Below are 23,885 nucleotides of genomic sequence, written 5' to 3'. Positions count from 1 at the left end.
TAAAAAAATTTTTTTAAGTGCAGTTTTGGTCACAGCTTTTACATTTTAGGGTATTCTAGACATTCAACTTTAAAGCTATTAAAAAGCTATCTAGTATATATATTCATAAAATAATCTAAGTTATTTAATACTTCAAACGTGAAAATCTTTTTTTCTCAAGGCCATGTTATTAAGATCATGCAGAGCCTTGCTTTATTTTTGAAAGACATTTGCTTGTCCACTTCGTCATAGATAAGTGAGTTGTCCTATTTTTTTTTCACACCCCAATAGCCCACCCCTTTATTGTGGGGAAGATTTTCTTTCCCCTAGAGGAGTGTCATCAGTTACCTACTTCCCTTTGCCTAATTCACTGTTAAGAAACCCTGATTTTTTTAAAAATGAAATTGAGAATTAACCAAGATGTGAGTTACAGTTAGGACAACAAAATTAATCCTAACTAAATGTCCTCAAAGTACAAAACTCCTACCTGAGATGTAAGAGTGAGAATAAGCAATTATAATGGCACTTCCATTTCTTTACTGTATGTTGCCTTACGCAACAATAAAAACCTAGGTTAAGTGTTCTCTCAACCTAAATGGAAAGGAGGGAACTTCTCACTTTTTCTTCCATTGATAAAGCCTCCCTGAGAAGAGAGGTCATTGATGAGAGAACATATATGGTAAATTTTACAAATTAAAAATATGTAAATACAATATTTTTAAAAATTGACACCAGTTCAACTTTGAAGTACAATATTATTTTTCTATCATTACCTCCTTTCCTTAAGAAATAGTAATGTGTTTCTTCCTATTCTACTTACTTCAAACATCAGAGGGGTACTCTACACTTCTAGTCTTTCAGGATTTGCTAATTCTATCTATATTTACCTTATTCAAAACTTTTCATGATTTGCTAGTTAATATAATCTTAGCCTCATCTGGGGAGTCCTATAATCCACAGATCAGGTTACACACTTTTCTCTGAAATGTTTCCAATTCCATTACATTATCCTTGAGGCATGTCAACCAAAACTACAGGGATTGTGCATTAAAGTTTCTCTGTAAGGGTTGGATAGTTGCTCTATTTTGTTCCCAGTGCTTCTGATGGGACTTGGTGGTTAAACAGCCTTTTCATCACAACTAACAAATTATACTAATGAACATAGAAAAAGACTACAGAAATTCCTAAATTCCATTTGTAGGTCATAACATAAAGGTTAGAATTTATCACATAACAAGGGAGTTTTAAGATAATTTCCCCTCAAATGGCTATTTTCTTGCCTTATTAGAGCTCATTTGCTAATAATATTCAGCCAACTCACAGTTTTACTAAGAGCTCTAGGTGTAAATTCTACAGGTTTAAACTTAAATTGTGGGAACATTTAATGTCATCTAAAAATTATGGACATTTCGCTGTGTATTACCTCTTTTCAGGGAATTTACAAAAATGCTAAATAAGTTAGGGCCAGAATCTAACTCTGAGGAAGCCATCTATTTATAATTCTTAAGCATTTATCCAACTGGTCCTGCTCTTTGCTCTGTATTTCTAGACCGACCTTTTAGCCATTCATATCCTGGTAAATGCCCAATAGCCAGTTTTATCTGTACTGGGAGCCAAGACCGATGTGTGATTTGTAGTGTTTGTCCATCTTCCATGTTGTAAAGACTCCTACAAGGGCCAATTCAAGAAGCATGCTCAACTGGTTTACAAGATTCCTGGAAATTTAAAAACTGGCCTGTGGGAGTGGCCATCAGCCTACCATTACTTTCATCTTTTACAACATTCTGTCATCAAATCATACCATGACTAAATTTGAGGAATAGTTTACGTGAAACCTTCCTAAAAATACAGAATGATACCATCTACTGATTTTTCCACTATACAGTCTAAATATTTTTCAGCTTCTGAAAGAACTGTGATTTATTCATTTACTTCCAGAGAGATATTGAATTGAGTGGATTAGTTAGGTAGAATTTCCTCTTCCTGAAACTGGTTTGCCTTTTGACAAAGAGGTTGTACATATCGAGGTTTACAAGCATTCTACTCCGTAACACAGATTTCACTGGCTTGTCTAATGTAGGAGTTATTCAGCTCGCCCACCGGGGGTATCAGTTACATTTGCACTCCCGATGCAGGGCAATCATAATTATATTAGACAAAAGTTAAAAGCAAACATAAACTTAACCTTCAGCAATCGATTTGTGGAAAACTCCTCTACTACTGGGTTCAAGTACAAATCGCAGACATACAATTTTGGTGGCTAGAGAAGAAGGTTTATAATTAGTAGTTACCACTACAAAATCCTATAACTTAGGTTACCACCAGCCTTTTCTAGGTGGCCCAAACTAAGCTGGGAGTGGGAAAAAGAGTAAAATCTTTCTCCTTCAGAGCACAAATGCCATGAGTATACATGCTGGGTGTCTGCTTTGCCCAGGTGCTGTCCGCTCTGCTAGGACACATTTGAGACAACAGCAGCTGGTGGGGAGAGAACAATTAGGAAGTGTCTCAAGCGATGAGATGGCTGAACAGAGCAGTGGTGGCCCAGGAAGCAATAGTGGCTGGTGGTGGCCATGTACAATTAGATAAAGACGCTTTGAACTGGCATTCTTATTCCTGGACTTGGCCATGAAAATCTGGTGAATTACTGGCATTTCTCTAAATAAAGGAATTGTAGCTATGGAAAACCCTTTCCTAGTGGCAAGGAAATGAAACTTAGTAATTAAAACTGTAATTTTTTATGAAGGGATTTTTAAAAATTCATTTTATTAATACCATTACCAAATTTATGAAAAATCAGAAAACTGTCCTTTCTTCCTTTTTCTGATGGAGGTGCTAGAGGGCAGTTTTAAAAGAGGACTATTTTAACACAAGAGGTTCTAATAATCAGATGTAAAAACATACAGCTCAGAAACTAAAAACGAGAATGCAAAATTTTTAAGTGTTAAGGTAATTTTACTAGAATTATCTGCTGGGTTTTGAACCCTTTGTATTAATCTAAAACTTGGCTACAATTTCTGAGGCAGCTTACATAGAAAAACAGTACTAACAAGCCTTTCTTGGAACTTACCGTTTCACCTGTAATTCTGTTAAGGTAACTAGTGTTTACTTGTTAAAATGTTACTTTCTAGTGACTGCAACTAAATGTTTCCTATGCCTTTCATCTGGACAATTCTGACAGATTTTAGTTTTAACGTGATAATGTAAACAGACAAATGAGAACTTGGGTCAAGAAAAGAATTATAACTTTGGACATTCTAGCTATATTAAGCATCAGTAGGAGAGAAAACCACATTCCACAAATATTACAACAGGAAACAAACCTGTAAGACAGGCTTTTCTTTCCTATTGTTCTCATATTTTTATATAATTTATTTCCTGAGTTTTCCTTCTGCTGTTCACTCAACCTAAAAGGATTAACAAACCACCTTGTTGTTACCCTGCTTTGACTGAGTCTCTGCAGAGGGTGTGGTGGGATTCACAGGAGATTACACAGTGACTGAGCTGCACAGTTGGCAGATTTATTCTGGAAAATAAAGACCTTAAGGGGTGGGTGCTGGAATTTCCTTTTCCAAAAACTTTTCCCCATGCTAGGAGAAAAAGTGTGTAATTCGCTGCACTTCATTCCACAGGGAAAAGAAGATATTCATCCACCATACTTAGAACTCTGACAACAGCTATAAACTTAATAATCTTTAATCTACTGACTGAAATCTACAGAAGGGAGTCCTTAAAGACATCTTTAATAATTACTGCCCAATTAACAGAAAATAATTGCTTAAAGTGAGGGCCAAATCATTATTTTATTAACCATCACATCAGCCCCTAGAACCTAACAAAATGCCTAGCACATAGAGGGCACTTCATACATATAGGATAAATAAAAGAATAAGCATTTACATTATGTCCTCAATTTTAGCAACTTGAAGTACAGAATTACAAAATCCATCCAGGAATATATGTATGATTTTGGTAATAGTGTGCAGACTCCATGGCAAGATAACATCAATTCCGTCAGTGACTATAAATTTCCTTTTGTATGCTGTTCTATTCAACTAGATTGACTGAGGGCCTCCCATGAGCCCAGCACCTCTCGTGTGTGGGCTGTGAAGATAGGCGAGGTACAGACCCTATGCTGGCAGAGTCCATAGTATATATGTGTAGTGGAGGATGGGTGTTATGGCTCACAAAGAAATGATTATGACAGTGAGTACTATGCCAGAGGTTTGTTCCACTAAGAGTTAAGGATGAACAGTGAGCCATACAAGGAAAACATTAATTGCTAAATCCACATCTGGCCAATAGAGTCAGCAATGAAGTCACTCTGAAGATGCCTCCAGATTGTAAAGTGCTTCCTAAATCAAAGAAAGATTAAATTCTGATAGTGTGTGGTTAATATTAATTGTATTCATTTGTTCATTGTCTATGGCTTTTTGAGGAATAATTTACAAACCCTAAAATCTACCCATTTAAAGGTAAGAGTTCAGTGATTTTTTCCATAAATATGTAGTGCAATCACTACCATAGTCAAATTTTAGAAAACTTTGAGAACCTTAAAGAGTTCTATCACGCTCTGCAGTTAATGCCCATCTCCCCCACCCCAACCTGGCATCCCTATAGTTATGACTTCTCTAAAATGTCATATAAATGGAATAACAGTATGTGCAGTTTTTCACTTCTGTCTTCTTTCATGTAGCACTTTTGCTAGTCATCCATGTTGCTGTATGTATTGGTATTTTGTCCCCTTTTGCACTGAGTAGTGTTCTATTTTATGGCTATACCAAACCTTGTCTGCCCATTTACCTGTTAATGTGCATTTGGATTGTAACTATATTTAACTGTATTCCTATTTATGAAAATACATAAGATCTGTATTATATTATATACATGATAGTTCTGCATAAATAAGAATTCATTTATTGTGAATCATTCAGCATTCATCCAAAAAATATTTATTATGCATCTCCTTTGTACCAGGCTCTGCTCTAGTTATTTGAGATATAGAATTAAATAAAAAATAAAAATGCCTGTACTCATAGAGCTTACATTTTAATGAAAGGACATAAAATAAGCAATGAACATAATAAATCAGTAAATTTTATAGCAATTTAGAAGATGAAAAGCAGTATGAACTAGAGAAGGATAAAGGAGATTGGATTAACATATGATGGTCACAGAAGTCCTCACTGCAAAGATCATGTTTGAGGACAGACTTGAAGGAAGTGATGGACTTAGCCTTGTAGCTATCTGGAGGAAGAGTATTCCAAACACAAAGACCATTTAATATAAATATGGAAGCATCCCATATGTTCTAGGAACAGTACAGGCCTAGTGTGGTTGGAGTACAGTAAGGGAGGGGAAGACAAGATGGGGATTATAAGCCATGTAGCACCTGTGGCTGACCATAAGGTCTTTGGCTTTTACTACAGGTGAGATGGGGAAGCAGTGACACCTTTGAGCAAAGGAATGACATGATCTGACTTATGTGTTAAGATCATTAGCTTCTGAGTAAAGGATAGAGGAAACAAGGTTGGAAGCAGGGAGACCAGGAGAGACTACAGGAAAAATCCAAGCAGGAAATGCTAATGGCTTAGACCAGGTTGGCAGTACTAGGAATGGTGAAACGTACCTGGATTATGGATACATTTTAAAGGTGGACCCAAATTTCTTCACGGGTTGAATGTGAAGTATGGGAGAAAAAAGATAAAGCAAAGATGACTTCAAAATTTTATCTGAGCAATTAGAAAGACCAAGTTACTATTAGTTAAAACTGGGACAATAGTGAGTGGGATGGGTTTGAAGTTGTAAATTAGAAGTTTCATTTTAAGATATTCACTAGATGTCCAAGTGGAGAACAGAAACAATTCTAGGTGTCACCAAGGAAAAAAAAATCAATCTATACCTAGACATATGCTAGTAAAATTGAGTATCAAGAAGGATAAAGAGAAAAATTTTTTAAATAGTAGGTAGCAAAGACAAATGCCACCTGAAAGAATTACAATGACTCCAAGAAGACAGTAGAACTATATTTTCTTGGTGTTATAAGGAAATAACTGTCAATTTATAATTCCATACCCACAATCATATACTACATCAGTCACTAAAAATGGCTAATCACTAATGAAACTTCCACAGAATCTTCCTCAACAAGAAAGAAAATTACTCCAGATTAAGGGTAGGATGCAGGAAACACTAGTGAGTATAGAAAATGTTAAAATTATGGTGAATTTTATAAACTATGGGATCTGTGAAATGGAGTGGTAGCCAGTGAATTTTTAACATAAATCATGTCCCGATTGTGACCAAGAAGATATGTCCATCCTAGACAAACTAGAAAGTTTTTATTTTGTTAGACAAATTGTTTCAAACAGTAAGAAAAATACAATAAACTTCCAAATCAGTAAATAAAAGGGGACTAAAGAAAGCTTCACTAATCCAAATATTGAGAAAGTAAAATGAAAATATTGAAAAAGAGCATGCTAAAAACGATGACACAAATTATGATGACCAAGTTAAGTCCAAATCAGTAAGGGCAATAAATATGAAAAGAATATTCATATCTAAAGACAGAGACTAAAATATTGGAGCAGAAATATGATACATCCATTTGCCAATTTTAGGAAATACATCCAAAACAGCAAAAGCTGTAAATGAAAGTATGAAAAATACATACCAAGCAAATACTTACCAAAGGAAAAAATTGGTATATCACTATTAATAATAGATGAATTAAAACTGAAGTCAAAATAATAAGTAGTATAGAAGGACCTGTTATATATGATAAAAATAATCTAACATCAAGAGAGATGTACAAATTATCAACTGGTATGCCCCTACCATCAGAACCTTGGAATACAAAAAGCAGTAACTAACAGTATTACAAGAATAAGTTGAAAAACCCACAGTAACCTGTAGAGATTTTTAACATACCATCAAAAAGTAATGACTTCAACAACAGCAGCAGAAGCACAGAACCCAAGAATGGACTAACAGTTACCAAAGGGAAAGGGACTGGGGAGGACGGGTGCGAAGGGAGGGATAAGGGCAGGAAAAAAGGAAAGGGGCATTACAATTAACATGTATATTTTGGGGGGGGCACGGGGAGGGCTGTGCAACACAGAGAAGACAAGTAGTAATTTTACAGCATCTTACTATGTTGATGGACAGTGACTGTGAACGGGTATGTGGGGGGGATTTGGTGAAGGGGGGAACCTAGTAAACATAATGTCTTTCATGTAATTGTAGATTAATGATAGCAAAATAAAATTTAAAAAAAAAGAAAGGTTTAAAAAAAATTAATGAGTTCAAACAGACAAAATATTTTTAAGGTTTTGGATTTGCATAATCCAACTGACAAGCTTGATGTAATAAATATATACAGAGACCTGTGCTTAAGAAATAGCAAGTATACATTGAGTAAATACTGAGTCATAAGAGAAAGCTCAGTAAATTTTAAAGAATATACAGTCTGCAATCTCTAACCATAATGTAATTAAGTGTATTGATTTCTTAGAAAACAAGTACAGAAACGAAAACCCCTCCCGAGTGTTTTTGGAAACTAAATAAATGCCCTTCTAAAGTAACACAAGGAAATCAAACTGCAACATAATATGTTTAGAATAAACAACAATGAAAGTGCTATAAAACTTGTAGGACAGTGCTAATGTGGTAATTAGAAGTATATTTAAAGCCTTAATTGCATTTATGTTTAGAAAAACAAAGATTTACTTAGGGAGAAATAATACACTCACACAAACAAACTATTAAGTATTAAACTGATGACCCTAAAGAAGAAAAGGAACAGAGTAAAAAAGGGGATTAATAAAAATCAGGGCCACAGTGAAACAAAAACTAAAACTTAAGAGAGGTGATTCATTGCTTTGGTATATTCATTACCTTCATTCATCCATGAGAGAAGCAAGGGTTGACACAATCAATTAACAGAATGCTCTGCACTTTGAAATGGAAAAAATAATTGAAATCAGCATTTTATAACTAGAAACAGATGAAGAACTCCTATCCACTGCTTGCTTTTGTTTCCTGTAGAGTGAATATCTCTTTGTAAAATTTTTTATGTGTGGTTCAATAGTATCTTTAAAATTCCAAACGACATCTTGGAATCACAAACAAAATAAGTAGTTTCTCATATTTAACAGGCTTAACTTCAACTGTTCTTTACTTTTATGCTTCTGGTATTTTAAAGCAGAAAGAAAAAGAAAAGTTATAAGGTTGGTTCCTAAAAACCTATTTAGCTCTTATTGGCACCTCAATCTAAACCTAGAAAATGCCTCCAAGGGAAACAACCCCTAGGGAAAGTTGTACATATTGAAGAGTCTTTATAAACTAAAATGGATTTCAGTTCCTGCTGATTACTTCTCGATTAAGAGAAGTTGACACGTTCTCCAAACTGGTGATAAAGATGGGAGGCGAGAAGGGGGGCCAAGGCACCTTGCAGGTGTTCAGGCTTAATCTTTCACCAAAACAAGATTTATTCAGGGAGAAATCGTATAATCACACAATTAAGAAGAACACATACAAAATGATTTTGGAATACTGCCATTTAAAATCTCCACAGCACTCTATCAAGCAGTGGGGTTCTTTTACTGAAGGGTTTTCATCCCCCAACTTTAAACAGAGGACTTTTGATTCTGAGAATACACAAAGAAAAATTTTACAAGGGAGAGGGGGGCCCAATATACTTAAAGAAGAATCAATCTTTACCTGAAAGATTTACTGTTATACTTTAAATAAATATATAGAGAGCAGGAGAGAACTCCATGAATATTTTGCTTTGCTATAAATATTCCAAAACTCACATAAATCCCCAAAGAATTCACTGTTTCTTTAAATTATTTGATTTCTCCTTTATAGGTGTATATACAGTATTTTTTGAACCAGTGACACATGGAGTGATTTGCTGCTATGAACTAATGCTAAATACAACATTCAGCCGCGTTTATTAATAAAAGAGTCAACATGAATACATTTTCTACTTGAGTATGCAAATTTAGGTTGATAATTTTTGCTTTAATTTCTAGTGAAGTAGTACTTATTTCATCTAGAGTTTTTCATTTTTTACATAAAAGCCTTATGAAAATTTAGTAATATTCCATTACTTATGTTAATATAGAAATATCTAGTACCTTACTCTGAAAACTGATATTACCTCTGAAGAGCAAGAGTTTCTTTCACAGCTTGACAACAGTGTAGTTACTAAAAATTCATGGCTTATTGTCTTCTCATCCTTCTGGGTTTACCTAAAGCCTTGGTTCTCAAACCTCTGTTTGTCTCCCTCTTTTATCCCTATCTAAAGGACTTGTCCGCCCTCATTTTATTATTTCTAAATGAAGTATAATTGACATAGAATATCTTACTTGTTTCAGGTGTACATCATAGTGATTCAATATTTTTACACATTATGAAATTATCCCCATGGTAAGTCATTACCATCAGTCACAAAGTTATTATAATATTATTACCTACATTCCCTATACTGCTCTTCAAATCCCCAGGACTTAATTTATAACTGGAAATTTGTAGCTCCCTTTTACCTGTTTAGCTGACCTCACAATACTTCTGCCCTTTGGTAACCAACAGTTTGTTTCCTGTATCTATGAGTCTCTTTCTGTTTTATTTTGTTTGTTCATTTGTTTTGTTTCTTAGATTCCACATATAAGTGAAATCATCCAATATTTGTCTTTCTCTGACTTATTTCACTTAGCATAATACCCACTAGATCCCTCTACTTTGTCACAAATGGTAACATTTCATTCTTTTTTATGGCTGAATATACTCCCCTGGGGCTTATTTTCTGTGTCTACTTGGGTTGTTTGATTATCAGTATCTGGTCTCTAATTCTCCTATATCTTATATTCTAAGAGACATATTGGCTTAGATGTCATTACCTTGATCTATATATTTCCATAGCTATCTCCCTCATGGAATTTATCTCAAGGCTCTCTCTTTATCTGTCTTCTGCACTGGATGGACTGAATGTCATTTGGAGGCCATATCTTAATTACCATTGTCACACCAGCACAGAGTCAGTACATGGCTAAGTCAGTAAGTACGTATTTTACATATAAATGAATGAATGAATCTGATCTGTAGCAATGCACAATTTAGGTCTGTGAATATCAGGGAAAATAAGAGAAGGAAACTGAGGATTCAGCAAAAGTACTGTGGAGTTTACTGTCAGGCCTAGCAGTAAGCAGTAGTGTCAACAGAACACCATTTACAGATGAGTACTTATGTTATTTGATGCATTAATTGAGAAAACATAGAATCTGCATATTGCTATAGTCACATTAATGTGCATCTATACATACATTTAGGTTTTCAGTCTCTAGTTAAAGCTTTATTCAATGTCTCCTCTGAGATTATTGGCCTATAGCTTGTTCAAAAATGATTCAGTTGAAATATAGCAGTGCTAAAGATACATGGGAATGTTCATTAACTCACAAATTGCTGTATAGAGGTTAATGAACTAGAGGAAGGTTCTAATTTACACTGCTTTTATAGGAAGGAAATATTTGACTAACTGACATAATTCAAGAAATGTTTCTTAACACTGGGCATATGGTAGGGAGATAGTAGCCCTTGGTAGTAACACCATTGGGTAAACCCCTTCCCTTGAGGGTAGATGGAATCTGTGACTTTCTTCTAACCAAAAGACTATGGCAAGGACATAAGTGTGTGTGATTATGTTCTGTAAGATTGCAACATCTGCCTTGTAAAGAGACACTCTCTCCCTGGTTTTGAAGAAGCAAGTGCCATGTTGTGAGCTGCCATGTGGAGATGGTCATGAGGCAGGAGCAGAGGGCAACCTCCAGCTCACAGCCAGCAAGAAACGGAGGCCCTCAGTCTGGTGTTCTGCCACCAGCAGCCACATGAGCTTAGAAGCATATACTTCCCAACTCAAGCCTAAGATGAGACCGCAGCCTGGCTGACAATTTGTTGCAGTTTGTGAGATCCCGAGACTCTAAGCAGAAGACCCTATTATGTGCCCTAACTCCTGACACACAAAAACTAAAAGATAATATGCGTTGTTTCAAGCTGATAAATTTTTGGTAATATTATTATACAGCAATAGATAACTAATACAGGTGGGAATCTAGATTGCTTGAAAGATTTATTCTCGGTAAAAATGAGAATTAAAGGAGGTAGGATGTATGAGAAGTTTATGTTGAGTTGAGAGACTTGTAGCATGGAACAGGAAAGAGTCCTCAGCAGCTGAGGAAGAGAGCCAGATGGCTAAGCTAATGCTTTTGCCTTTGATGGGTTCAGAGATGGCCAGAACCAGAAAAACAGACTAGACAATAGTAGAGAAATATAGTTTATATTTCAAAATATGTGGCTTTTATGAACCTGTATCATATTTCAGACAAAAAGATTATGCTGGCATCATCAAATTGTCCATCTCCACCCAGCATATCTGAATTGTAGAAGCAATTCTTAGGAAGTCACTTAAGTCAGTTAGAGCCCCAAGTGGGAATCTAAGTCCCAAGGACTGTGACCTGCTATCCATTCTCTATCCTCAAACAATTATCTGGACACCTTTCTGCAACTCTTAAGACATCCAGCTGTGGATGCCTACTGTGCTGTATGATGCATGTTACAATAATTTATTAAGAAATACATATTTGGTCATTCAGATGTCCAAATATGTATTTCTCAGATATATTTGATGATATATTTGATCTTCATCCAGAGTTCCTGAAAATGCTTCAGAGACATAAGGGTGAAATGGGTGTCTCGTTATATTAATGAGGAGACTTTGGGACCCCACCCAAGGGCAGGGTCTGGTTGCCAAGGGAACCAACCAGGGGCCAGAAGGTGGGACTTTCAGCACCCAACCCCCAATCCCTGGGAGAGGAGAGGGCCGGGAGTGGAGGTTGAATCAGCCAATGGCCAGTGACTTGGTCAATCATGACTATGCAATGAAGCCCCCACAAAAACCAATGAAAAGAGCATTTTGTCCTCTTTTAGAGTCCTGCTTTCCTATCAGAGAGAGAGCTTCTGTGCTTGTGGAACCAGAACACCTCCACATGCCACCCAACCAGGCCCCCAAGCTCCAGGCGGACAGAAGCTCCTTCACATGGGAAGTTGCCCTATGTAGCTCTTCATCTGGCTGTTAATTTGTATCCTTTACAGTATCCTTTATTAAACTGGTAAACATGTTTCCCTGAGTTCTGTGAGCTGCTCTAACAAATTAATGGAACCTAAGGGGGAGGTGGTATGCACCTCCAATCTGTAGCTTGTGGGTCAGAAGCACAGGTCACAGCCTAGGGCTTGCGACTGGTGACTGATGTCTGGAGTGGGGTGTACAGGGCAGTCCTGTAGGATGGAGGCCTTAAGCTGAGGAATCTGGTCCTGTCTCTGGGAAGATAGCATCAGAATTAAGTTGAATTCCCAGACCCCCTGCTGGTGTTCAAGAATTGCTTGGCGTTGCGCAGGGGAAACCCCCTCACACACAAACACACACACACCAGAATTGGGTCCAGGAACCCACATAGAGATATACACAAGTATAACAATATAATATAATGTAGGTAGTATACATTATCTCATTCTATCTTTCTAATTACTATCCCAAACAAAAAATATGAACTGCAAGCCCACGAACAGTGAAATGACTCATATAATCTATTTCCTACTATTAGAATGTAAGCCCCATAAAGAAAAAATATATATATTTTTTACTATCTTGTCCCCTTGCATATTGGTGGCAGTCAATAAATATTTATTGAATGAATGAAACAGCTCCATCTTTCCCTATCATTTCCACATTTGTAAATGGGGGTGAGAATCACAGTATCTACCTGAATCAGTTGTAAGGATTAACTGATATAATACCTATAAATTGATTAGAACATAGCCTTGCCGGTAGTACCTGATCGATAAAACTTAGCTACTACTGAAGCACATTATCTGAATGTAGTTTGTTGAAGGAACCTGTCAGGAAAAAGAACTTGCATGCAATAATTCATTTTCAAATACAGGAGTTTCAATTTCAGGTCAAGTTTTAAGTTCACATTCGAACTCAATTTGAACTTCAATAATTTAAAATAATTTTGCAATAAATTTGGATATGCAAGTATACCTCCAAAATAACAAAGTCAACAGGTTATATGTGCTTTTGTTACAGGAATATATATGAAACTGTGCTTTTTGTATATCATAAATTCAGAACCTGTTTAGTCCAAACCCTAACCCAAGCAGAAATCCTTCTGACATTCTCCTCTAAGTGATCAGGAAACTTTTCACGTCTGTCCTAAAAATAAAAAGACTAGCTATATGAAGTGTTGGTGAGAATATATAACAGCTGGACTTTCATACATTGCTGGTGAGAGTGTAAAATGATAATTTGAAATTTGGAAATTTGGTCTGGCAGATTCTATAAAGTTACAATATATGCATCCTATCACTCAGCAATTCTACTTCCAGGCATTTATCTGAGAGAAACGAAAATACCTATCCATAAAAAGACCTGTCTAAGAATGTTCATAGCAACTCTATTCCTGGAATGGGTCAAATGTCCATCAATGGAAAAAGGGGTAAATATATTGTGGTAGATCCATCAGTGGACTACTACTCAGAAATACAACATGGTGATGTACTGTTCAGATCCCCCCTTCGAAAGGGAAGGCTTATTTCCCCGCCTTCTGGGGGTGCCACTGGAAGACAGCGCTCAGCAGCCAGCTCTTTTTCAGGGGGGATTTTCTTGGCTGAAATGTACAACCCTGCCCCAAATACTATCTTCTTCCTGGAGAAGCAACCCACAGTCAATGCCCAATCCACGTGGGTGGGGAGAACTTGCCAGAGCTTGAGGTTACTCTGAATGAACACTCAGCTCCAGAGCGCCCATGAGCAGGCAAGCACATACCCCTGAACCACTCATGTGTCAATGGTGGCCATCACTGGAAGCTCCTCTTGAGATCAGCTCAGGCTGGTGTGGGGGCTGCCTCACAGCTTCATTTCTTCCTCAATCCTGTTATATCCCCTCCCTTCCAAAGCTGTAGATCCCAAGAGGCCTCCTTACTCAATGCCCTGCATGCTAATCTTTGTCTCTTTCCAGGCAATCCAACCTGTGAGAAACTACTGATAAACCCAACAAAATGGATGATCCTGAAAACCATTGTACTGAGTGAAAGAAACCAGACATAAAAGAGTATATATTGTACAACTGCACAGATAGAGATCTAAGACTGGATAAACTAATGGATGGTGAAAGAAATCAAAACAATGTTTGTCTCTGGGTGGGGACTGATTGGATGGGGGCATGAAAAGATCTTTTGTGTAGGGATGGGAATATTCTATATCTAATGACAGGGATGTGGGTTGCATGGATGTATGCAATCATCAAAATGCATTACATTGTTCTGTTAAAATTTGTGCATTTCACTCTATATAAGTTTTATCCCAATTGAAAAGAAGTAACCACATCAAACTTGGTTCACATTGAACTTTCAAAATATTTAGTTTCACTATGGCAACTGCGATATGCTTAACTCTTTTTGGGTCCCTGAACCCAATTCCACTGTTTGTTGGAGGGAGGCGGGAGTCTTGCCACAGACACAACACCAAGCAATTCTTGAACACCAGCAGGTTGTTAGAGAAAACTCAATTCTGATGCTATTTGTTTGGAGACAACACCAGATTCTCAGGTTAAGGGCTCCATCCCACAAGACTGCCCTCCATCCTGCCACTCCACTCATCAGTTGTAAGCCCCAGGCAGTTACCTGAACTTCTGACCTACTGGACCTCAGATTGGAAGTTCCCATGACTTCCCTTAGGTTCAATTAATTTCCTAGAGCATCTCATAAAACTCAGGAAAACACTGATGTTCACCAGTTTAATAAAAGATATGGTTAAGGATACAAATAAACAGCCAGATGAAGAGCCACATGGGACAAGGTCCCAAATAAAGGAGCTTCTATCCTGGTGGAGCCTGGGACCTGGCTCGGTGGCACGTGGGAGCATTCTGGTTCCCCAAGCATAGAAGTTCTCTCTAAGAAGCAGGATCCAAGAGAGCAGAGAGTGATAAGCTCTTCTCAGGGGTATTTGTGGGGGCTCCATTGCATAGTCATGATTGACTATATTATTGGCCATTGGCTGATTCAACCTCCAGCTCCAGTGTTGGGTAGGGAGTTCAAAAGACTCTCATTAACATGACAAGACACCCATTACACCTTTGAGACTGCAGCAGTTTTTAGGAACTGTGGATGAAGACCAAATATACTGGGAAATACATATTTGGTTAAATGAATAACCAAACATGTATTTCTTATAACTCGTTATATTGCAGCAATCAAACCTCTGTTCATTTGTAACCTGGCAGTTAGATTTTGAATTTAAGGTTGGGAATTAATGTGTGTTGTGCTCATCTTTTTTGTGGATTGTGAAACTGAGAGACATGCTATTTCTTTCTGATTCAGTAATTAAAAATGCCACAGTAATCATTTTTTATAATAGCACTGGAGTTGTAGCTCCAGATGCCTGTAAAAAGTCATGAAATTGCTTCTTCTGATGACATTCATTCATTAATCCCAACACAGGGTACAACATTTATTCAACTACAGACTCATCGACCTGTATGCTCTTTTAGCATTGATCTCTCAGAGAAATCTAGATCAGATTATGACATCATAAAACCATAGATTTTTACGGCTGGGAAAAACTTGAGATCCTGGTTTGCAGACGAGGAAGCTTAGGCTCACAGGAGGTACCTGAGTTGCCAAGATGAGTAGCCCTGGTCTAGATGGAAGTAGACGGACATCTGGGCACATGGCACCAGGCAACCCTGCCACATTCTGAGTCTTTGCTCCCCCTCTGCAGCTCAGCGTGGAGAAGAAAACACTATGTTATCTCGTGGTTTCCTCTTTGCTGCACTGATGCTTCTTACTTTCAAATAGTTCTCCCTGAAATCAGCTTAGGATAAGAAGTTCAGTTAGTGAAATAAAGGACTCTTCTTTGACCTTGATAGAGATCTAATTTTTGCCATAAAGGGAAAACAGCATATTGTTGCCTCTCTGCTTTCTTATACCTCTCATACGGCAATCTGTTGGAAGCAAGTTTGGTGAAAAGCAAACTATATTTGATTCTCATTAGAGCAGACCAAGAAACTGAGGACATTTTATTACAAATTCCAAAGACCTTCCATCTCTATGAAGAGATAATAGGTAGTATATGGTAACAAGTGCAAAGTTAAGAAGTACGCCTGAAACATGAACAAAAAGCAAATCGTAAATGTAAACACTACATTGCAATCATCTTTCTATATACCGTTTTCTTACAAACTCTACATCACTGCACTCAGTTTTAGAATGTTTTCATCACCCCAGCAAGAATTGGACTTGTTAGCATCCCTCGAACCCTAGGAAACCACTAATGTACTTTCTGTCTCTAGTAATTTGCCATGTAAATGGAATCATACAATATGTGGTCTTCTTTCACTAAGTAAATGTTTTCAGGGGCCATCTATGTTGTAGCATGTATCGGTACTTCCTTTCTTTTTATTGCCAAATAATATTTCATTGTATGGATATACTATATTTTATTTATCCATGCATCAGTTTGATGAACATTTGGGTTATTTGCACTTTTGGGCTATTGTCAGTAATGCTGCTATGAATCTCATGTACAAGTTTTTGGTGAACAAATGTTTTCATTTCTCTTGTGCACAGACCTAGGAGTGGAATTGCTGGTCATGTCATAACTCTATGATTAATTGTTTGAGGACCTGCCAGACTATTTCCAAAGTGCCTGTAATACTTACATTCCCAATAGCAGTTATTATGAGGGTTCCAATTTCTTTACATCCTTGCCAACACTGGTTACTATCTATCTCTTTGATTAGAGCCATTCTCATGGGAGTGAAATGGTATCTTAATGTGGTTTTGATTTGCATTTTTCTGATGGCTAATGATGTTGTGCATCTTTTTATGTGTTCACTGGCAATTTGTGTATCTTCTTTGGAGAAATGTCTATTCAGATCCTTTGGCCATTTTAAAATGAGGTTATTTGTCTTTTTATTATTGTAATGTAATAATTTTTTATATATTCTACACGCAAGTCCCTTATCAGGTACATGATTTAAAGAAATTGTTTCCAATTCTCGGGGTTGCCTCTTCACTTTCTTCATGGCATCCCTTGAAGAACAAAAGTGTCTAGTTTGATGATGAGCAAGTTTTCTGTTTGCCTTTTATTTCTCATGCTTTTGGTGTCATATTTAAGAAAACATTGCCTAATCCAAGATCATGAAGATGTATCCGTATGTTTCTTCTAAGTGTGCTATAGTTTTAGCTCTTACATTTACATCTTTGGCCAATTTTGAGTTCATTGTTTTGCATATGACATGAGAGTACGGTCCCACCTTATTTTTTTGCATGTATGAATCCAGCTGCCCTAATACCATTTGCTGAAAAGATGGGTTCTTTCCCCCACTGGGTTGTCTGGGCAATCAATTAATTTATCCTTGTTGAAAAATCAGTTTTCCATAAACGTGAACATTTATTTCCTGACTCCCAGTATTCTTCCATTTATTCCATATATAAACTACTTCCCCAAATAAGCTTGGCATGTGGAAAGCTGCATTAATATTTTCAGGCCATTGGTAAATTATGCCCTCGAGGCACTATAACAAACAGCCTGGAGATTTTACCTTCACTGTTTCCAGTCTGTTACGGCAGGGAGTTTAGCAATAGCAGTGCAGCAGCAGCCCATTATCCCAATTCCAGGCAAGAAGGTGTTGCTCACAGACAGAAGGAGTCACAGTAGCCTTCATTACATGAAGGTGGAAAGACCAACTCACTTTGTAACTGCTTTACCAAAATGCATAGTGAAACCTCACAGCAGCCCCAGTTTCTAAGCTGCAGTCAGTTTCCCGAAGTGTTCTGTGAGAGGCCTTGTCTGCACAAGGCCAAAGTTTAATTATACGGGACGTTTCTGAGACAGCCGGGTCCAGAGGCATCCAGGACAAGGGCTCTTGCAGTAAGGCAGCAATCACACCGTGGGCTACCTACCAAGAGCGCCTCTCCTGCTTTTTGGGCAATTTGCCAATCACAACTTTTAAGAGAGGAACCAGCTGCTGGGACACCTGGTGCTTCTCTATTGTCTGCCCAGAGCTTCCAGCCTAAATCTAGCTGGAAATAACATGAATGTTCCTGAGACTTGGCTGGGTGTTGTGCCAGTGAGTGGCTGCTAAAAAGGACCTGAATCTCATGGTGTTGTGAGACCATTATACACATACACACACACACCGTCTACCAAAGCAGACAAAACGTCCAGGTGTGACAACCAGGGCTTAGTTCCAGGTGGGCGTTCAGCCTTATGTCAGTGCCTGGGTATGAATGTCCCGGTTTCTGGTTAAACCACCCTCGGCTCTGTTTACCCCACAGGTTATAATTGTGAGGGCTGCTCACCTTCACCACCAGGAAGTAGCAGCCCGAGTGGATTCCCTAAACTCTTGAGTTTTGTAATAAGAACTGAAAACTGACCCAGGTTAGGGGGAATCTATCTAACGGAAAAACAAAAGCAATACACATGTGTGTACTCACAATATCAAGGAGTAATTCGCATACCCCACAGGGGAAACTGTGGCCTGAGTCATTTGGAAGAGTTTTCATTTGAGAAATACTGGCTCAAATGCCCTTCAGCAAAAATAATCCTGCAAATACAGGAAAGGAAGCAGGCACTCAAGTATTCTTGTTTAGCTCAAGGCTGCTATCTGCTACAGTAAGGTAAAGTTTCTTTTCCTTGGAAGAACTTAAAAACATTTTTATTGAGGATTTTACATTCAACCACACAAAAACCCAGTAAACTCATCTCTGCTTAAAAAATACATTTCAAGACATGAGCACATCAGGTAGTGGCTTTCACTCCTTGTTGGTCAAACATCTTGAGGTTTTCTAGTAAACTCTAAGCCCTGCAATCTCACACACACACACACACACACACACACACACACACACCCCTCTTTAAGTATGAACAAGAATCAACAAACTTCATCATCATTTAAAAGCCAAGGCAAAACCCTCCGTCTTACAGCTCTTAAATTTACTTTGATTCAGGCCCATTTCAACCCTCCATACCCCCTCCATCCTTGCCCTTTGGGCTTCGGTGTCCCTCTTTACAAACATACACAAAAAAGAAAGGAAAAGCGCTTGACTTTGGATAGTGGTAGGTCGAGCACAGGCCATTTCAAAGGCAAGATTTAAGAAGAGAGGTGTGTTGTGGGAATGAAGAGGTGGTCCCCAGTCTGCCTACCTCAAGAAAATGAGGAGCTAGGTTGCATCCTCTACTCTGCCTGCACGCCGTATTTAGGATAGCAGTGTCTCTGCACACTCAAAAAAGCACCGGCTCTTCATTTCTACCTCATGCTGCAGCTGCGGGAGTGACTTCAGATTTCTTTACCGCCCTCTGCCTCTTGACTTCCTTACTCACAGCTTTCCCTCCAAATCAGCCCCACTTTGCTTTTTCTGTGCCTCTCTTCCCTCCTCCTCCAATTATTCCCAATTTACGATCAGGTCCATTTATCATCCTTCCATCCTTTGCATTTAATTCTTTTGAGAAATCTATGTAGAATTATGACAGGCTCTTACTAATAAATAAGGCAGACTGATGGCTGCCTGGGCTCCCAGGGGTACAGATGAGGCTGCAGTAACCTTGCCCCATCTCTAAACACCCACTGTGGTCACGTGGTTCTGCCTTCCTCAAACAAGGAGCAGGAGATTTAGGAAAGAATCTGCAGCTCACAATGCCGTTCTTAACTGGAATTGTCTTTACTGTTCTGCTATTCTGTTAGGAGTCTGTTCAGGTCCCGAGCTAGATAATAAATCCCCTCAGTTATCATAATAGACTCCAAAGGCCATCACCCCACCCCCTCCCAGCCCCCAGGGCACTATCTAAGCCACCATAGGGCATGGAGGCATCCTCAAGGCTGTACACCTACTTCTCTATGGCCCCTCTACAGCCCATTCTCCACACAGCCAGGGTCAATAAGCCCGGGTCTCTCCCCTAAACACACCAACCTTTCATTGGTTTCCTAGCACACATTTAAAAACAGTAACAATCATAAATCCTTACTTCCCATGGTCTTCAAAGCTTGCCTGAACTGGCCCTGGCTGGCTCTCTGTCCTCATTTGCTTCATGTTCTCCGTCACCCTCTCCTCCCCACCCACACTGGCCTTCCTATGCTCCTCAGATACAAGCATACTCCCCAGCCTCAGGGCCTGTGTACTTGCTGTTCCTTCTGTGTCCAATGCTCATTGCCCCAAATATCTGTATGGCTTCCTCCTCCCCCACTCCATCCAAGGTCCCCCTTCAGCCAACAAATTCTCAGGGAGGCCTTCCCTACCCACATAGAATTTTATCTCCCATGACTCTCTGACTCTCTATTTTCCTTTATTCCACTCCCCTCCCCACCCCACCATTACCACGTAACCGATGTTAAGCATTTCTCTGTTGCAACTGAATGCATGCCCAGGAGGGCAGGGACCTGGCCTGACCTCACCACTGTATCCCCAGACCAGACTGGGGCCTAGCACTCTGCAGGTGTGAAGGAATGAACACATGTTAAACTGTTTTCATTAACTGTAGGCATTTGAGAGGGAAAGAGGTCATTGGTTAATAGTACCGATAGTTGGGAGTCAGACTGTTCTGCGTCGTTTGAATTTTGAAGTTACTTGTTAGCCATGTGACCTTAGCAAGTTTTTAACGTCTCTGAATCTTAGTGTCTTATCTGCAAAATGGAGATAATGTCACCTACGTGACAGAAAAGGAAGTGCACATTACAAGAAATATCCCTCTGTACTGGTTCAATAAGTGGTAGTATTTGCAGTCATCAATATTGATCACAAGCAACCAATCACCACAGCATGTTCTACCCTTTAAAGGGAACCTAGAATAATTCTGTGATTTGTGCTTTTCTCTCCTTAGAAAAAATGTAACTGTTGGCAGCCTGGTAAAGGCACAATCTTCAGAGTCTTGCTAAAGACACACTAAAAAATTCTTTAGAAGCCAGCCTTACCCTACTAAAGGCATGTAAGAAACATTGGCTATAAAGAATTATAATAATACTCATGAGACTGTTATTTTGGCATAAACATTACAAAGAATGGGAGAATGCTGTTTGTTGCTGTTCTGAGACTAAGCTGCAGCGTTATAGTTAACATGCTGAGCATAACTTCATGTCAAAAGAGGATAAGGCTTCTCTTGCATATTTTTCAGACTATTCAGACATTAGTGCTTGGGGGAAATTCCTTGAGAGGTTGTTGAGCAGCCTCACATCCTCCCATATTCTTAGTTCAATCTAAAGCTGAAGTCAGAGTATATCTGTCTTTCTTGTCATTTCAAGAAAAGTGGAATTCTAATTGTCTCCCATCAGGAAAGGAAGGTGTAGTTCAGTGATAAATCAAAAGTGGGACACCTTTTCAGTTGCATTGGAAGGATTATGTTATTATCTAAGATAAATGAAAATACATGTATGTTTGCATGTGTCTACCAAATAAAGTTAATTAGACCTTAGAGGTCTGTCACACATAACTATGGAAATTTAGGAACTACTTACTTATGTTATTTTTAAAAGCCAAACTTAAAGGAACTATGTTATGACATTAATGTTAGATAATGCCTGTTGTATTTAGAGGTTTTAAAGTGGGAGATAGTTTTATAATTTCAAAATAACCATTTACTGATATAGACACTCTAAAGCCTAAAATATTCAAGAGTCCAAGTAAATGTCATTAATGGATATAAAACTTTAGATCTGGGGCTCTTTGAAGGATCCCACCTGAAGTCTAATCTGTATCTCTCTTGCCCCTACCCTATGACTTCAGACATAGTAGATGTTCATTTAAACACCTGGTAAAGGACTAGGGAACATACATTTTAATATAAAAGTTTCAGAAAAGTATTTATGCCATTGTTTCTGACATGTTTATCTGTGCATAAATATTTCCCCCCCATTTTAAAAAATTCATATTTTTGTATTGAGTGTTATTTTACATTTTTAGGTACTCAAACCTTTCAATAATTTCTTTTATGGCTTCTGATATTAGTGTTGTGTTAGGGAATGACTTCTGCACTCGAATGATAAAAAAATACTCGTTTCAAATATTTTCTTTAAACATTTTCTGATAACTTATTTTTTACATGCAAATCTTTAATTTATCTGTGCTTTATTTTTGTGTATTGTGTATGATAGAATATATATATATATATATAGTGTCCTTCAAATTGTTATCTGATAATGCTAAACACTACTTACTAAGATTTATTTGTACACCATTAATTTAAAGGACATTGCCATAAAACAAAAATTATATCATATGCCATATAGCTATATTCTTGAAAATGGGAAAGATGGATAATTATAAATGCAGCACAATCATTCTTAATATATTCACTACAAGTTTTTCCCTTTCCTTGAGAAATTCACCCCTCAGTAATACAACTTTGCCAGATGCTTTCACTACATTCACATGTTTCTTTTGGCTTGGGGATGGTTGGGTTTGTAACATAAAATTAGAAATAAGCACTTTCCAACATTAAGTCTAACTTTAAATAAACAACTCATTCCTTCTATTATGAAAACATCCAAGTAAATGTCATTAAAAGCCATTTGGGTCTGAGTATGTTATAATAAAATAGAATGGTAACTGTATTACTGTGCAGACTTTCAGTGTATTTTAAGCATTCTTCAGCCAATAAGTTGACTTTGACTTACAATACAATGGAAAAAGTGTGCATGGCTAATGGATGGAAGTATCAGCTATTAAACACTGAAGGAACATTAGTTCCTTAAAATTGCATTTTATTTAGAATTCTGTTCAGTTACTTTTCTTTAATGAGATTTTTTTTTTTAACTTGGAAACCCTGGGGTAGGCAGATGCTTATTCTTTGATCTGAAATCATGCTGCCTCTAATCTCTTTTGATATTGAGCAAGCAACCTGACCGTGATCCACATAGGGGCTGATACAAAAGAGAAGCAGCTGTAATAGATTATTTCTTCTCAGTGCTTTATTTAATATCAATGCATCATGGGAACAGAACACTCAATTGCTGCTTGTAAACTAAATGTGCATTTCAAGTAAAACATTTAACATTTTAAAGAGCAAGACTAAAGATACTTAGTGGTCTGATTTTAAATGGTAAGCAAAGGTGGAAATTAAATATTATAATCTAGATCTGAACATTTATGAGCTGCATACATAGTTTTATAAGTTTACCCCTGTTTACTTCTAGAGATATCACTGCTTCCTAACTAAATTTCAAAGTTCACATAAGGTATATTATCTTGCCTCAATGCCCATGAATTTAGATAAAGATGAATGAAGCAATTCATTATAATTAATTGATAGTTAGAACTTCGTTATACCCAATAACTTGACTCCACAAAGGAGTATAACAAAACTTCACTGAATTCCAAACTGAGCTAAACTAAAATGTTAATTATTTTAGGACTATAAATCAACCAATTTTCATAAGCAGCCTGTGCACAACAGGATGTCCCCTGATTTTTTAAAACTGTTTCTGAATTGGGTCACTAAAATATTCTCCAAATAGAAGTGATGTTAAATTTTATTTGCAATTTTATCTATTCCAATAGAATTCTAAAGCCAATCAAAGAGTCAGTAGGAAAATTTTTGTGCAGTGTTGGCACTAAAAGACCCATTTAAGCAGAAATTCATATAAATTGCTCACCAAACATGTCTGTAAATTAATGATGTATTCAATTCATTATTATGTATGCAATATATAATATTGTTAACATGTCAATTCTAAATAATTTAGGGTGAAGCTACCTGAAATGTAACATAAACGGAGTCTTTTCCTTTCTATTGCCATGAGCTGTCCTGGTGTTCATGAATAATTCTTAGGCAAATTAATAGGAAACAAACTATATTAG

The 23,885-nt window shown here is 37.5% G+C and overlaps 1 protein-coding gene across 7 annotated transcripts in view; it reads right to left on the bottom strand.

Moving 5' to 3' along the window:
• Positions 1–23,885, bottom strand: part of PHACTR2 (phosphatase and actin regulator 2) — a 252,289-nt gene that overhangs the window by 132,945 nt on the left and 95,459 nt on the right. The gene's annotated exons all lie outside the window — the stretch shown is intronic.

The sequence above is a fragment of the Manis javanica genome, chromosome 13 (genome assembly GCF_040802235.1).
Source record: "Manis javanica isolate MJ-LG chromosome 13, MJ_LKY, whole genome shotgun sequence".
NCBI lineage: Eukaryota > Metazoa > Chordata > Mammalia > Pholidota > Manidae > Manis > Manis javanica.
Note: the sequence above shows the minus strand (reverse complement) of the source record. Positions and strands in the feature narration are given on the sequence as shown.